Here is an 18,397-nt window from a genome sequence, read left to right as displayed (position 1 = left end):
GTACAGAAATCAGACACATTAACACACGAATTACGTATCATAGTGTTGGGTGGGGGACACCGGGTAATCATGGGAACACTAACAACTTGAAATAATATATCTAACCGTATTATTCAAGAGTATTTACCTAATTATTAAATTACAGTGGTTTCGGTTGGAGAGCAGTGGGGAAATGACTGATATATAGTTTTCATGTTCCTTGAAGTTTGCTTGTTTTATAATTGTAATAAAACTTATCCTTAGAAACTTTTAACTGCCTAGTAATTTGCAATCCATCTATATAAAAGATCTTGCATAAGTATGAGAATGTGCATGGAACTTAACCAATCGATCGATGCAAAACACATCTCTTTTTATTATGAAAAGGTATACAAGAGATATGTAAATATTAAATTATGGCAAAAAAAACTTGTACTTAATCTAAATTCATAACTAGTTGCTCGCCTGTTTGTTTGAGTCTTATTCTCCCTAAAAAGATGACTCAGAAATATACACTTGCTCTCGTCTCTTAAACCAAGAACGCATTTGTTATTCTACACGATTTGCTTCATTTGGCCTTCTTAATGCCATAATAATGCCGATCATCGCCACAACTTGTGCATGGATAGGGCCATCTTGTGTTTAGTGTGACTGTGCGTACCATAAAATGAACAAACATATAAAAGAATGACATCGGCTTATTGGTTAAAGTTTGTATTCGATCCACAGTGGTTTCTTTTCGCTTAGGTGAAGTTATGAATAACCACATTACCTCCTTACGATAAACTGGTTTTGGACTCAAACCTAAAATTTTAACTTTCCGCGCGGTAGCTCTTAACGGTCGCCCTATGACAGGCAGAAGTAATGCCCAATAATTTTAGTAAAGGCTTTGTAAAAATGTAATTTTCCTAAGAGTAATGTGACGACTGCACACAAAACCAATGTATATATGGGGGAAAATGTAACACGCTAAATGACGCCTAGAAAGTCGGGGCGCGAAAGCTCACTACCCACGTACATCGGGCCAGAGAGGGTACTTTACTTATTAACACATTATATAATTTACTGACAAAAATATAACTCAAAAGCAAAAACAGTGAAGCATATGCGATTAAAAATGTGAAACGCTTACGATTTTGCGTGTCATTCTTTCGCAGGGGCCATGCTAATCTTCTCAGTATCGTTCCAGTTTTAGTGATTGTACTGCCGAAGCAGGTACGACAGTAAGTTACTTATGGGAATATTTAAGCTTTTTATTGATCACATTTAATGGCTTCTGTACTTTATGTCTCCTAGTTTAGGTGTCAATACCAAAGATACGTACTGTTCACTTTAAACCATATTTATAAAATTCAGGCTTTCATTGAAAATGGTAGTAAGTCTTCATGATTGTTGATATATATGTATACACACATGCTCATATATATATAAATGTGTGTGTGTATTTATATATATTTACATATTTATACCCACACATATATGTATGTACATTTGTTTGTATATATGTACGTGTGTGTATGTGTGTGTGTGGAGTAAGAAATAGTACACATGGTGAATAAACCATTTATCAAAAATCATAAGATTAGATTGTAATTTCTTCTTCCAATCTATGAGATAAAAGCTAAAAAAAAACACGTGCTGAATTTGGGATTAGGAGGCCATTAAAAAAAAAAAAAAAAAAATGCGTCATTAGCCATATTGCTGTTATTCACAATTTCAGATTTCTTGATTTATTTTTCAGGCAAACTTCGGATGAAAAGATACGTTAGGTACAGTTACTTTTGTAAGTTGCTTAATTCTCATTCGTCCCTTTTGATGAACATAATCTAATTCTAATCTTATCTATCTTTCTATTTTTATTTGTTCAGAGATTTGAGCATTGCCGATAGATATAGTCATAGAGCACCAATGTATGTTTCGATGATAAACCACGAAAGTTAACGATGACTGTTAGATAACTAGTTTAAATATTCTAAGCAACGGGAGAGATAACTTTCAGGAAACAATACAGAATAATTGTATTATTAAAGGGTATGTATAATGGATTATAGAAGCTTAATGTTATTTTATCTAACAGTGCAAAAAATGGGTTCTATCATATTCCACTGTTAGTGAATAATGGTGATATTAAAACGATATAAGGACTTTTTAGCAAGTCGTTTCGTGTAATAATTTGTAATGATAGACTAACCTAATTGATCTTGGAGGTATATGGAACAAAGCCGGTCAATAATTAATAAGACACGATAGTCCATAAACTAAGGGGCTATTGCACAGCTGGAATAACAAAAAATTACCATTTTGAATTCGGCATCCGGTGCAACCCACTGATAGCAATTACTAAGAGTAAATACTTTTTTTCACAGTAATTAATTCCACATTATTGAAGTTATGCTTGATAAACTGATTAAGTCTGCCAAAGACATGCGATAAATAGCATGTAAATGCCGTATACAGTTTGGTAGGAAAGAAATCTTGCCAAATGTCGATCGCCTTGAATGCCGGGGCGCGAACGCTCGCCACCTACATGCCTCGCTCCAGACAAGGAATAATGGTAAATAACACGCTATATACTTTATCGTCAAAGATATAACTTTGAAGAAAAAGCACAGAAATATATGCGATCAAAAATGTGGAACGCTTCACGATTTTGCGTGTCATCCTTGCGCAGGGGCCATGCTAATCTCTGTATCGTTCCAATTTTAGTATATGTACTACCGAAGCAAGTACAACATTTGAAATGTTTTCAGGAGCTTTTAATATTCATTTTGATGACATATTTAAAGAAATTTACTACAATGACACCAGAGTTGTTTAATATGTTACGTAATGCCCACAGTGATATAAGCCTTCATAAAAAAAATGCTACTCCTCTTACGATTCGAAAAAGAAATTTCGATATATATCTGCGTTTTCTTCCTTACATATAAATGTATATAGTGAAACAGGTAAGGTACTACACGCATGTACACACACACACACACATATATATATATATAAAGTACAAAATATATCAGCATTTTTAAATCACTTTACCTGTAAATAACATTTTAGATAAGTGTAGAAACGTATTAACGGTATTGAATCGCACTGGTGTATGAAGGATTCGAACCACATTACTTTACGGTGTAGCCTATGTTCACTAAGAGTGAAAACTGTTTTTTTTTTTTTTTTTTTTTTTTTTTTTTTTTTTTTTTTTTTTTTTTTTTTACAGTGAATTAGTTCGACTTTCTCGAAGTTATGATTGATAAAATGAATAAACCCCTAAACTTTTACGTCTGTCAAGACATGTGATAAGTAGCATATAAATGCCGTATACGCCTTGGTAGGCATCGTCGCCTTGAATGCAGGGGCGCGAACGCTCGCTGCCTACATAACACGCTCCAGAGGTATAATGGGCAATAACACGCTATATACTTTATCAACAAGACTATAACTTTCAAGCAAAGGCACTGAATTATATGCGATCAAAAATGTGGAACGCTTCACGATTTTGCGTGTCATCCTTGCGCAGGGGCCATGCTAATCTTCTCTGTATCGTTCCAATTTTAGTATATGTACTGCCGAAGCAAGTACAACATGTAAGAGTTTTCAGGAGGTTTTAAAATTCATTTTGATGACATAGGGAGAAATTCTTACCTGGTGGGTAAGACGACAAACGGTTATCTTTGTATTGCTTGATTAACAAGAGTCTATGTTATGAAGTCAAGACATTGAAAAAAATCTAATACTTAAGATTTTCTTATTTTGTATAACTGTGATAAAACTTAACTGTAGATTCCTTAATTGTAATTTGGATTAACTGAAACAACATTATATTGTGAATAAGCTGTAGATGGCTATACATATTTCATATAATTTATTTTGCTCTTTTTAAGTAACTTTGATAGAATTAGAAATGCTACACACATAATGCAAATTCAAGCTATTGAAATTTTTGAAACTCATACTAGCAGCTAATAGGGCTAGTGAAGGAAATGTCGACAATCAAATGAAATGGTTCTGGAACCATACTGGGCAATCCGTTGGTAATTTAGAATCCTCAAAAGGTTAAGAACCTCTGACAGATAGTGTAAGTTTTGCATTTTTTATTTCTTTCACAGTGGTTAAATTTTGCATGCCAACATTTCCTTATAGTCATATGATACACTGGTTCAGGCCTTAAACCTTTGAGGTTTCCAGAATATAACAGGTATAGCGCATTTGGCAGAAATAATGGCATTTTTAGGGAGGAATGTTGAAAGTACTAATCGCCCATCCAAAGAAGAATGATGAACTGCATATTAAAGTAGCGTACTTATTGGAAAAAAGAAAACATACCGGCGAACACCTAGTACATCGGAGCGCGGAAACTCACCACCTGTCTGTACCTATGTATTTATGTTCAATATAACTTGCTTCATGTAAATAGAGACATATTTCAAAATGTTTATTGAGTGTTCCAAGATGCATAGTTAAGGACTGAGGTCTGTGGCAAGGCTCTGTAAATCGGTGGCTTGGACTAAAGGATGGCTTGAGGTAGGGATCACTGCTGCGGGATTACCCATGTTGATTGGGTGTCCGCACTAAGCTTGGCATCAATATGGCCACCCTTGGGGAGCCAAGGGCGTCCAGGTTGACTAAAGAGATGTGAACCGGGCCAGGGTTGAAACCCAGCAGCCGTGTCGAGCAGTAGTGGGATCACGTCTGAGAGTGTGTGGCTCGTAGTAGCCTTACCAACACAGACAGACTTAGTCCTATCATTATTATTATGTAGGTTTGTATGATTTTTTAAAACTAATACATCTATTCTCTCCTTCTACTACCATATATTCCAATACGCTGGCTGGCAAAACGGAAAGACAGAAATATTGTACGAATTGTACGAATCTCATACATGAACTGTTATCTGAACAAAGTATCAATAAGGCCGTCCTATCAACACCATGGAGTTTAAAAATTCCCAAAAGTTCATTCAGTTGTTCTTCCGTTGGTAGTAAATATAATAAAATTGTAATGTTACATAGATCAGCATGGTCACTGTAGCTGCTGTTATCAACATCGGCATGGCGTAGCTGCTGGAATCAGCATCACGTGTATAACCACTGTAGCCACTGCCATCACCATCGTCATGGCGTAGCTGCTGGCATCAACATCACACGTATATCATTCCCTCTGGGACTTGGTTGACGTTTTCCTCATGGGTTGCGATAAGGATAATGCCATAGCCGTGCTCCGCCGTTTGTATATGTGCTGAATTAGGCCTTGTCCCTAGTGTTGACGTATATATGGAAGGAAGGTTGTCTCACGAAAGGGGGCCATCACAGGTTTATAGAGCAGTTTGAGAGTGAATACTGGCTCGACAACACGAACATAAGGACCGATCTGAGGACTTGACTGTTCCCGCTATGCGTATGTATCATACACATTCATGTATACATATAGACTAGTGTTCTTATATGTTGTTTACCTTAAGCAGTAGGATATAGTGATATTCTTAGCAACCAGTAAAATGTATTCTTTCTATAGTTATAATATTATAAGTACTGATATAATCTCGTTAGTGAATCCAAGTCGAATTGTAACAGTAACTATGATTATTATTGTATTATTATTGTATTGATTTATAATTGATATTTTATTGATTATGTATTGATTTATAATTGATATTTTATTAATTATGTATTGATTTATAATTGATATTTTATTGATTATGTATTGATTACAGGTTTGACCGCATTCCAATAAATCGTGGAGCGCGTTCTACGCAGTGGTATCAGTCACCTTGAGTAAACACAAAAAATCTGAGCGCATGAATTGGCGCTTACGGTCACTTTACACTTTTGTATAATTTCCCTTGAATGTATATAGCTTCATAAAGCAATGATAATGATAATAGTATTTCACATATATCCTCTGGACTGAGCACTGAAGTTTCCATGACATTTCAGACGTGGCCTGAATCTCTTTTCTTGTCTATTTTTTTTTTTTTTTTTTTTTTATTTATAGAGCTACTTAGGTATTCATGACATTACAGACTACAGCCAGCATCAGTGCATATACCACAGTATATATTTATCAGTATACATATCAGCTTCGTAGCACATGAATTAACCTGTAAATTATATTTGATTAGTGTGGTACTATAGTTGCAATCGTAGGCGTTATATATGTTTTCGACAAGAATAAGACTTTGAAGGAAGAACCGTGAAATATACGCGATTAAAATGTGGAACGCTTCACGATTTTGCATGCCATCCTCGCGCATGGGCCATGCTAATATCTGTATCGTTCCAATTTTAGTCTATGTACTTTTGTAAGGTAACAGTAGCGCAGTACTGCTACATTAACCTGCTATCGGGACAATTCCAGGTCACTGTCCCTTAAAAACCTGATCTGCACCTCCCTTAATGCATTATTTACCTGATGCGAGCACCACCTGGCCGCCCACGCACCGGGCATGTATGTGGTAGCGGCCAAAGCGGGGTGAGCGGGGGAGTCCAGGTCACGGCACTCGCATACGAGAAAAGAAACAGTTTTGGTAATATTAAAATGTAAATCCACTAGACTTGTACTATACTTCTTGTATACCTAAACATAGCTAATTATCAGTAATGCATTAGTACTTCATATCCACAGTACTTTACACTGAACATATCATCACTAATTAGCCGAGGGAAATGAGGTATACCAATACGCTGCTTGCCTGTTTATTTCGTCTTAGAGCCTAGCTACATGTTCACCACCCTTGCACCAGTCGCTAAGGATTCAGACATCTACAGTGGTGAATTCCCAGTAAACCACATAATACTGACCGTGACCTTTTGTTGATTATAGCACCGGGTTCCGAGCAGTAAGGAGGCAAGACCAGATCTGCCGGTACTCCCAAAGTACCTGGGGGGGTATCTACGCCCCCTAGCCAGGGTATTGGCTAAAAAACTCGCCGGCATGGAATCCCGTGAGTGGCTGCCTTGTCACGGTTTATGACGTCACAATGACGTCATAAACCACTAGCATGACGTCACTAGCAGACGCCATCCAATTGCGTTACAAAAATAGGTCACAATTACAATTTATTTTATGTGACACTATCCTCCTGGTGAGATAGTGTCCTCACACAAATTACTGGGCAGGTAATGGCAAACATCTTTGCGTGTACGTAGCTAAGCCCACGTACGTGTGCGTACAATGCTTACGGGCGGCACCCCGCATTTCCACCTCGTTGAATAAAAATACAATGTTTAGAAGAACACAAATTTGTACCCATTTTCCATCGGGTTCATTGAATCTGGAACATGCCATGGACTCCTCGTGGGGTACCGTGGTAGGACAAGGAGTGGGCGAATAGTACCACTACACTTTTATTTTTCATCGCCGGTATGATATGAGGTGCGCACTAACCACTTCAACTCACATAATACTCAGTCTTTCATTGCTCATATCATATATATTTCCTCCTTTCCAGAACTAGAAAAATGTTTGTCCGTTTTGACTTTTTCCTGTTTAAAGATATAATAAACCGTAATTAATTTCTGTGAGATTTGCAAAGGCTAGCTTCGCCTGGGCCTTATATGTGGTCTGGCCTGTTTCAGCTATTTAAAGCTGTCTCAAGTGATTCATCGCTTACCGTGGTGGCCGGGTTGCTACCATGCGCTCCACCCTTTACGGTAAAAGCAAGGGGCATAATCTCATCAGCTTGGTGAATGGTCCGTTTCATAAATCGTGTGTGCTTGCACTTTTCAAATTAGTGTACTTAATCGCCAAAGTACTTGCAAAACTTTTCAGCATGGTCAATAATCTGCCATGCACAGTGGTAGCCTATTCTTATTCTTATTCTGCACCTCTAGTACTGTTGCAGAGAGTGCCAGCGACTGCTACTCATGTGTACCTGGTGCTTCCATTGGTGATTCCCATTTTGTATTCTCAATTTCAATATTTGTTTTATTTTATAAATCAACGACTCCAAAATGCCCTAATAAGCCCTATTTAAAATACCCTCTAGTGGCATCAGTATACTCCTCTAGGGGCATCAGAATACTCCTCTAGTGGCATCAGCATACTCCACTAGTGGCATCAGAATACATAAACTAAGTTAAGCAGGTTAGGTTAGGTAAATGTATATGCATATGCAGTCAAATATAAGTGCCTAAATTTACATGAAGTAAATTAAGCAGGTTATATTGAGAAAATACATATGGATATATGTATATATGTACATATCTATATAAAAAGATATATATATATATAGAGATATGCATATATATATATATATATAAATATATGTGTGTGGCATATGTATATGGAAATATCGTATATTCCTGTTCACTATATCAACATGTTATTTGGCTTTGAACTGCAATGATTTTGATTGAAGTGAACAGGGCTATGTGTATTTTATTGACTAATAAAATGCTGCATATTGAATACTTGAATGTATTGTAGAATTGTCTAATATAAACTATTTATAATAAGTACGAAAATGTGCATGAAATTTAATCGATCGATGCAAAACAAATAGTTGATTGCCTGTTTGATTACATCTGTGAGCCATGTCCCCACGTCCCAATAGATGAGTCGTTAATATACTGTTACTCTTATCTCTCCATTCAGGACCATATTTGTTACCCCACGATTCACATTATTTCGCCATGCTAAAGTTTAGTTTGCTTGCAGTGATTGTGCAAAAAAAAAAAAAAAAAAAAAAAACTATGCAGAAGACATCTAATTGTACCACCGGATAAAATTTTGCCTTCGTTGTACCGTGGTTCCTTTTCGTCTAATTAAAGTGAAGAATAACCACATTTCCTCCTTATTTCCATACGATACACTGGTTGAGGACTTTAAGTTTCCACGCGATAGCCTACCATCTGCGAAATACGACAGGCAGAATTACTGTTCAAAGGTTATTAGAGATGGATTGTAAATACGCCTGTAATTGTTCTAAGAATAATGTGATGCACTGCATGTAAAAGCAATCTATATATTAGAAAAATAAGAAGCACGCCGAACAACGCCTAGAACGTTGGGGCGCGAACGCATGCTACCCACGTGCATCGGGCTAGGGAGGGTACTTTACTTAATAACGCATTATATACTTTATTAACAAGGATATAACTTTGAAGCAAGATCAGTGAAGTATATGCGATTAAAAATGTAGACCGCTTTACGATTCATACTTGCGAAGGGGTCATGCTAAACTTCTCTGTATCGTTCCACTTTTAGTATATGTACTGCCGTAGCAAGTACATATGTTATTTAGTATTGAGCGTCTTTGAACGGCGACTTTTAATGTTTTCCATACATTATGTCGCTAAGTTTGGTTGCCGATACTTACGATACGAACTGTTTACATCAATTTATATTTCTTAAAAATCAGACATTCAATGAGCATAATATATATGTAGGCCTGTGTGTAAATAGATAATTGTTCACACACGCACGCACGCACGCACACACGCGCACGCACGCGCACACACACGCATACATACATACATATATGTATATGCACACATATATCAGTTGACAGGAAGCACACAGGTCAAACCAAGCAGCCACAGCAAACAGACCACAGTCTCAGAGCAGCGATACCCGGCCAATCAGCGAGCCCGCTCCCTCATTGCCAGATACCGCTACCCTGCACTAAGCTCTTTGTTGTGCTTTCGCTTACCGCGTGTTTAGCCAGTTCTCGCTGCCGCAACACCGTTTGACCTTTAAGTAACTTATGTTACTGAGAGCTAAAATAGACAAAGTGACACATAGACAGCTCCGTCAAGCCACCGTGGTCTGCCGCGACCTTGACCAGGCTAAGCTGTGTGTCACTGACCCTCACCACCGGTCATTGATTGAACCACAGGCCCTGAATGATAGTGTAGCTTCGGCTATTATCACTGCCATTCGGTGCCCAGTATTCAATCTCTCTTTGACCTCTTTTTCTGCCCCTGCCTTCTTCCATCTTTTCTTGTACTCTTCCTGGGCCTACGAGAGTTCTTGTGACTCTAGTATTCGCCTGGGGGAGGTGTGCAGCCCCAGTCCCCTTGTAGCAGATTGGGACCAGGGAGCATCACCAAGTACAAAGCCTCAATTCTTGAGAGGTACCGGAGAACTCCGCCGGTTCTTCCTCTTGAGAGGGTCAGGCTGCAGGGTCAGGGAAACCGCAGGTCTCCATAAACCTGCAACTCTAGTGAGTAGGGATAGGGTTAGGTCCCTGAAAAGGGTCTCCACTGACCACCACAGGAACACCCACACGACCTCTACAGCCCCTCCAAGAGGGGACGGGGGTGGGTTTGTAATTCCTGCCTTCCCTTTGGGTCAGTGGCGTAGGCTAACAACAACCCACCACCACCTCATGTCCTCATGAGGATCAAAATCCAATTGACTAATGGGCGACCCTCTTCTTCAAAGAGGGAAGCCCTCCTGCAAGCCCTTTTCGATGCTGAAATTCGGACCCTAAGGGTAATCACCGCCCACGACCACTACCTTATCATCTGTCAAGATGAGAAAAATGCTGAAGATCTTTTCACCACCACATGCAAAGATCTACTTATAAAGAAAGGTTTTGAGCCACAAATGCCACCTGAACTCAAAGCCAAACTCACACTGGTCCTTAAACAGCTCGATAGGGAGCTAGTAAAAGAAGCCCCTGAAAACATCAAGGAAGAGCTGGAAAGACAATTCCCAGATAACCAAATTGGCAACATCTTTGTCATGAAAAACAGATACCTGATGAAGATCCAATTCACGGACCACCAGACTACCGCCAATATCCAAGAAAAGGGGCTATACCTCTTTAATATCTTCATAAGTCCAAGACAAATTGAACCAGAAAGATTCACAACCATCGTGCAATGCATGCACTGCTACCGATATGGACACTTTAAAAACCAGTGTCCAGACAAGGAAAAGAAATTAAAATTGTGCTCAGAGTGTGGGTCCAACACCCACAACTACAGAGACTGTAAGTCTGCCAGCAAAAGATGCCTCAACTGCGGTGAAGGGCATCGAACCATGGCCAACTCTTGCCCCATAAGGAAAGAGGCCATGAAAACAACAAGAGAAGAAAGAGCTAAAAAAGAAGAAGAAAAAAAGGATATTCCCATCAAACGTGTAGCCGAGCAAACTGTAAAACAAACAATAGCCGCCACACAAAACGCATGGCTAAAACCCCTCATTAAAGAAATCAAAGAAGATAAAGAAAAAGATAAAAAAGAAAAACCAATAATTTTGCAACTACCCGATGACCTCTCTGTAGGCATCATGACGGCACTAATACATGCCCACCTGCAAAACATGATGGAGCCAGGACTTGGTTTTAGACACCATGTCAAAAAAGTTTTAAAAATTAATAAATTACCTGATCTTGACCTTGGGGACGGGGATTCCTGGGGGATCTTCAAAGTTCTCCCACCAAACACAATTAATACTACAACAGAAACCATACTCACACAAACCACAATCTCACCACATCACTCCCACCATCCACAACCGGATCTCGACCCACAGGACGAGCCAGAGACCGAACTCTTCACCACACCACAAAGGAAACCAACATCAGCACCAACACCAACACCAAACCCAACACCAACTCCCACACCCACAAACTCACCTGCACGCCCACGCACAACCAACACAGACAATCAGTCACCACAACACCCAAAACCACAACAAAAACAATCAGTCAAACCCAAAACAACACATGTACACCGCAAACACACAGACGATCTTACAGACTCTGAGGTCGATGATCAGTCCCTTCGCCATAGGGACGGTTACGACCTCAACCCCCAAACATACGGCATCCGCCTCTTTTCCATGGAGCCCTTACGCTACAAACACCTAAACAGACAACAACTGGCATACGAAATAGAACGCGGTACAATCAAATGGATATACACTAACACCACATACCAGAACCGCATTCACGAACAAAAAATCACACAACACTTACATGACGGAAACATCTTCATCCAGCCAGACACAATCGAAAAACTCAATCAACAAAACTTCGAACACCTACAGAATGGCTGGTACGATACATCCAAGTAACACCATGGCTGCAATACACACCACATTACACTCACGCCTCACGATCATTCAACATAATGTACACACATGGACATACAGACGAAGACAAGAACTCTGTAACCAGTACAGACAACACGACCCTGATATCATACTCATAAACTCACACTCACTCAAACACCCACAAACAGTAAAAATATACAACTACAACACATACACATCCAACAAAACAAACGAGATCAGTGATGGTATTGCCATTGCTGTCAAACAACACATCAAACACAAAATACTAGACACTTTCACCTCAGAACTCATGGCCATTGAAATAGACACCCCTCATGGACCCATTATCATCGCCACCACCTACATCCCCCCACGCAGACCTTACATAAACCAACCCGACCTCTTCCAGCTCCTGCGACACCGAAAACCAACATACATAATGGGAGACTTCAACGCACACCACAGACTTTTTGGATACAGAGACACAAATGCCGTCGGACGAGGCCTTGCCTCACTCATCTCCGACGGCAGACTCACCCACCTCGGCCCAGACGCCCCCACTTTCATACGTGCCAACAGCTCCACCACACCCGACATAGTTCTCGCCAACACACAAGCAAACCTAAACTACCACATAACCACAGACGACGTCACATCCAGTGATCACCTCCCCGTGATACTCACACTCTCCACCAACCCAATCATGTTACCTACACCACCCCGAGAGAACCTTAAACATGCAAACTGGGAAGGGTTTAAACAAGCACTTGAACACACACACACTCCAGATCTCGAGGGGCAACCCACACACACCATAGACCACCACCTTAACCAGTGGTACGCAGACATACAGACTGCCCGAGAGGCAAACATTCCTAAAACAACATTCAAAACACTTGCACACTACAGAGAAACACATCGTCTAAAAACACTAAAAATACAATACAGACACCTTCGGGACCTTGCTGAAACACAGGGATGGAACACAGAATTACGCACACGACACAGAGAAATTCAAATACAACTCACCAACGAAACAAAACAAATGAGCAACCAACACTGGGAAACACTCACAAGAGAACTCTGCAACAACATAAAAGATCCTAAGGTCTTCTGGATGAAGACCTTAGAAGACTCATAGGATCGAACAGACAGACGATCACATACATATACAACACCAACAGACAAAAGATAGACACAGCAGAGGAGATGGAAGCAGTTCACAGGGAGTTCTGGCAACAGAACTTCCAAATCTCCCCTGCTGAAAACGCAACATTTGACCCAGACACAGAAGCCGAGGTTACACAATCACTACAACAACTGCAACACCTGACTCTCCCATCACAAACAATATCACTCAACACACTCACACCAGACAACCCCCTATCACACCCCATCACACCAGAAGACATGAGACATGCACACACACGATCACAAAACACAACACCAGGAGCCAGCAACATCAATAAACTTATCATGCAACACCTTCCACCCATCATGCTCACCAGACTACGACACATCTTCAACGCTGCCCTGGCAACAGGACACTTCCCAACCAAATTCAAACATGCATCACTCATCCTCATCCCCAAACCAGGGAAGCCACCTCACGAGGTGACCAGCTTCCGACCCATTTCACTGCTGGAAGTTCCTGGGAAGCTGCTTGAGAGGATTATCACACGCAGACTTCAAACACATCTTGAATACAACAACATACACAACCCTAGGCAACACGGCTTTCGGCCACACAGAGGGACTGGGAGCGCAATCGCCCTCGCTTATGAGGAGATCGCTCTCAGTCTCGCAAACAAGCACCAAACCAACATTATACTTCGAGACGTCACCAAGGCCTTTGATAAGGTCTGGCATGACGGCCTCAAATACAAAATAACACAACTACAACTGCCTCCACACTTCACATGCCTCTTAAGCAACTTCCTGGACAACAGAACAGCCTCCATTCGCCTTGGTTCTTACCAAGGCCCTCTCATCCATCTCAGGAGTGGAGTTCCACAGGGCAGCGTCCTCTCACCCACACTCTACATCCTCTACACTGCCAACCTATCACCCCCAGCACCCTACAGCAATTACATCGCATACGCAGACGACATCACACAAATCATATCACACCCCTCCAAATCCAAAAACATCATGAAAGCAGCCACACAAACAGCCATAAACACGATCAACACCCACGAAAACAAATGGAAAATACAAACAAACACAAACAAATTCACAGTCATACCAGTGGCAAGACGCAACCCACCTCCACTCACAATAAACAACACAGACATACCCTACGCAACCACAGGAAACATGCTAGGCTTACACTTCAGCAGAAACGGTATTCACACACACGCACAACACCGAATAAAACAAGCAAGCACAGCTCTCAAAAAACTCAGACGCTTCTCATACTGCACAACACCCACCAAACTCAAACTCTACAAAACCACTGTAAGACCCATACTCGAATACACACCCATTCCACTGATTGCAATCTCAAAAACACAAAAACTCAAGATGCAATCCATACAGAACAAAGCACTATACTGGATAAACAACACCACTATACCAGACAGAATACGATACAGAATTACCGCACAATCACTACACCAAACATACAACATAGAGCCACTGAATATACGCACACACACACAAAGCAAACGAACCTGGGACCGCATACAACAAATAGACAATACAAACTACGACGACATCATAGACAAACACACAAACACACAAACAAATCACCCGTGGTGGCCCAGGACACTCCCACTTATACACGGAGATCCCCCAGAACCTCTCTACGCGAGCTAAATGTTTTGTTGGGGGGAAAGGCCTCCGATCTGCACGCATACGTGCGCGCAGGTCGAAGGATGTTTCCCACCCCCACAGAAAGCTCTCATTTATATATGTTTCTTGATATTTTTTGTATGTAAACAATTTCATTTCATATTTCCTTTTCTTATAAGCCAACGCATAAACCACTTAGGCGAGGAAAAAGCCTCCTGACCGCTCACAGCTTGTGTTGTGTTTGTTTGTTTTTTGTTTATGCTGTGCTCGGTCCGGAGGATGATTTCCACGCGAAAAAATCACTGCAATGCCAAGACCATACCATCACCTTTACCGCCCTCCGCAGCTTATGCGCAACAAAAGACTTCACGCCTCACATTCACATCATCACCCCATCACATCATTACATCATGTTATCACATCATATAACACCACATCACACCACTGCATCATGTCATCACATCACACACTACCACATTCTCCCACAACCTTAACGATTTATGCGTTGGACACACATCAACTGTTTAATGTTTATAATATCTTCCAATGTTTTTGTTTGTTATAACCATATGTTCTGTTTACCACAATTCTCGTTTAAATTAAACAAAAGAGTGACCCACTGAACCTCACTCTCAGCTCCTAGGAGCTGGAAGGGAGGCAGACGAGGGTCTCACCTGCAACAGGCTATCATAGCGGGATCATACCTGCTATGATAATCCCTGGCCGGCGAAAAAAAAAAAAAAAAAAAAAAAAAAAAAAAAAAAAAAAAAAAAATAAATAAATAAACTTGTGGTAGTTTAATTTCTTGTTATTGTTTATATTCATGCTCTTTTACCACACCTGTTTACATTCATGCTTAACCACAATTCTCGTTTAAATAAACAAAAGAGTGACCCACTGAACCTCACTCTCAGCTCCTAGGAGCTGGAAGGGAGGCAGACGAGGGTCTCACCTGCAACAGGCTATCATAGCGGGATCACACCTGCTATGATAATCCCTGGCAGGCGAGAAAAAAAAAAAAATGTATATGTATGTTTCTTGTTCTTATTGATATTCATGCTTTTTGTTACCACATTTGTGTACATTCATCTTCTTATTACCATAATTCTCGTTCAAATAAACAAAAGAGTGACCCACTGAACCTCGCTCTCAGCTTCTAGGAGCTGGAAGGGAGGCAGGCGAGGGTCTCACCTGCAACAGGCTATCATAGCGGGATCACACCTGCTATGATAATCCCTGGTAGGCAAAAAAAAAAAAAAAAAAAAAAAAAAAAAAAAAAAAAAAAAAAATGTATATGTATGTTTCTTGTTCTTATTGATATTCATGCTTTTTTGTTACCACATTTGTGTACATTCATCTTCTTATTACCATAATTCTCGTTCAAATAAACAAAAGAGTGACCCACTGAACCTCGCTCTCAGCTCCTAGGAGCTGGAAGGGAGGCAGACGAGGGTCTCACCTGCAACAGGCTATCATAGCGGGATCACACCTGCTATGATAATTCCTGGTAGGCGAGAAAAAAAAAAAAAAAAAAAAAAAAAAAAAAAAAAAAAAAACTTGTGGTAGTTAAATTTCTTGTTATTGTTAATATTCATGCTCTTTTACCACACCTGTGGTAAAAGAGCGTTCTCGTTTATTGTTCTTGTTATAATCATATGTTCTTTTTACCACATTCCTGTTTTAATTAAACAAAAGAGTGACCCACTGAACCTCGCTCTCAGCTCCTAGGAGCTGGAAGGGAGGCAGGCGAGGGTCTCACCTGCAACAGGCTATCATAGCGGGATCACACCTGCTATGATAATCCCTGGCAGGCGAAAAAAAAAAAAAAAAAAAAAAAAAAAAAAAAAAAAAAAAAAAAAAAACTTGTGGTAAATCTTTACTTTACTTGCGCTACTTACCATTATCTCTATTTTTCACGCCTTTCTTGCTTACCCTCAGCTTTCCTCATTACTTTTTTCTCATCACTTCATTTCACTTCAATTTTTTTTTTTTTTTTTTTTTTTTTTTTTTTTCCATATTCCTTTGTTCCTTTCCATCATCATTCTTCCTCACTTACTTTCCAACTCTCTTGTTACCGTGCTCAACCTTCCTCACTCATTTGTTCCCATGTTTACTTTTCTCCTTACCATTTATCCCTATGTTGACATATGAATGAATGAGTAGCTGTGTCAACAACAGTACGATAGGGTACGAAGGGATGATAGGGTCAAATGGTACATGACATTGATTTTTTTTTTTTTTTTTTTTTTTTTTTTTTTTTTTTTTTTTCACGCTTTTAGACTTTTAATCAATAAAATGTTTTAACAAATAAAGGTGTCTCCTCCATCCAGCCTGGCTCCATTCACGATAAATGAACCACACTCCCGACCAGTTGCAACCAAAACATAAAAACCATGCAAGGGGTATCGCCCCCCTCCTTTTTATCTTATACTTCTTTAATCTTCAGGTAGCTAGCTACCCTTAGCTTTTCTTCCCTTCCTTAAACTAAGGATTCCTCCCACTCCTCCCCCCTTTAGTTCCTCAGACCCCCGAATATCAGTTGATAAAGAGATTTATATACGCCTAACTGTTGCATGCCCGAGTAAAATATCCTGGAAAATATGTTCTTGGCGATAAAACCAAAGTTTTCTTTTTCTTTCTCCTTTATAACTCATAGTATCAAATCTTCAAATCAAATACATTACAACCATGAATGCTGAGGGGCACCTAATATATTCCACCTCAGGAGTCACATCTGGCTGGCTGCGTACTATAAAACCCTTTCGCTCTATGTATGGATATATGTATATGTATATATATATTTATATATGTATATATATATACATATATTTATAAATATAAAGATATATATGTATAAAAGATATATTTCTATAACTCATAGCGTCAAATAAAACAAGGTGTACAGAAATTGAATACATTACAACCATCCATAAAAAATGGGAATTTTGGTGTTGGGTGACGGGCACCGGATAATCATAGGAGACATTCCATCTCAGGAGTCACAACTTGGAATTATATAAAATAACCGTGTTATTCAAGGGTATCTACCTAATTCATTTGCAATGCTTTTGGTTGAAGTGTCGTGGGAAATCATGGCATTAACTGATATATCATTTCAATACTGCACAATGGAAGTTTGCTTGAATGCGTTGTGTAGTTGTAATGAAACCTACTCCTAATATCTTTTAGCTACCCAGGAATTTGTAATTTATGTACAAACATTTAAAAAAAAAAAAAAATAAGTACGATAAGCCATGAGTGTTGATCATTACCAAAGCTTGTGGGTGGGTGGGGACGTTTTGTGTTTAGTGACTGCAAAAAAAAAAAAAAAAAAAAATACGATACACTGTTTTAAGTTACCATCTGCGAAATACGACAGGAAGTAATGCCTAACAATTTAGGAGGGGCATTGTAAAAATGTAATTATCCTAAGACTAGTGTGATGCACTGCATTCAAAAGTAGTGTATATATGGGAAAGGAAGCCTGCCAAACGTCTAGAACGCCGGGGCGCGAACGCTTGCTACCGCGTGCATCGGGCCAGAGGACACTTTAGTTAATAATACGCTATATAATTTACTAACAAAGTTATAACTCTGAAGCAAGTATTGCGAAGTATGTACGATT

At 39.6% G+C, this 18,397-nt stretch overlaps 4 non-coding genes and 1 pseudogene across 4 annotated transcripts; all 5 read right to left on the bottom strand.

The window, feature by feature from the left end:
• Positions 1-1,092: 1,092 nt before the first annotated feature.
• Positions 1,093-1,198, bottom strand: LOC125047345. Its single transcript, XR_007116732.1, has one exon. It is a non-coding gene; the product is annotated as a U6 spliceosomal RNA (small nuclear RNA).
• Positions 1,199-2,605: 1,407 nt separating this feature from the next.
• Positions 2,606-2,709, bottom strand: LOC125047342. Its single transcript, XR_007116731.1, has one exon. It is a non-coding gene; the product is annotated as a U6 spliceosomal RNA (small nuclear RNA).
• Positions 2,710-3,448: 739 nt separating this feature from the next.
• On the bottom strand, positions 3,449-3,555 carry LOC125047332. The gene has a single exon (XR_007116721.1). It is a non-coding gene; the product is annotated as a U6 spliceosomal RNA (small nuclear RNA).
• Positions 3,556-6,181: 2,626 nt separating this feature from the next.
• LOC125047347 lies at positions 6,182-6,283 on the bottom strand. Its single transcript, XR_007116733.1, has one exon. It is a non-coding gene; the product is annotated as a U6 spliceosomal RNA (small nuclear RNA).
• Positions 6,284-9,105: 2,822 nt separating this feature from the next.
• Positions 9,106-9,204, bottom strand: LOC125047346 (annotated as a pseudogene).
• Positions 9,205-18,397: the final 9,193 nt, after the last annotated feature.

This window comes from Penaeus chinensis, chromosome 40 (assembly GCF_019202785.1).
Source record: "Penaeus chinensis breed Huanghai No. 1 chromosome 40, ASM1920278v2, whole genome shotgun sequence".
Classification (NCBI taxonomy): Eukaryota; Metazoa; Arthropoda; class Malacostraca; order Decapoda; family Penaeidae; genus Penaeus; species Penaeus chinensis.
The sequence above is the reverse complement of the archived record's forward strand: the minus strand, read 5'-3'. Positions and strand labels throughout refer to the sequence as shown.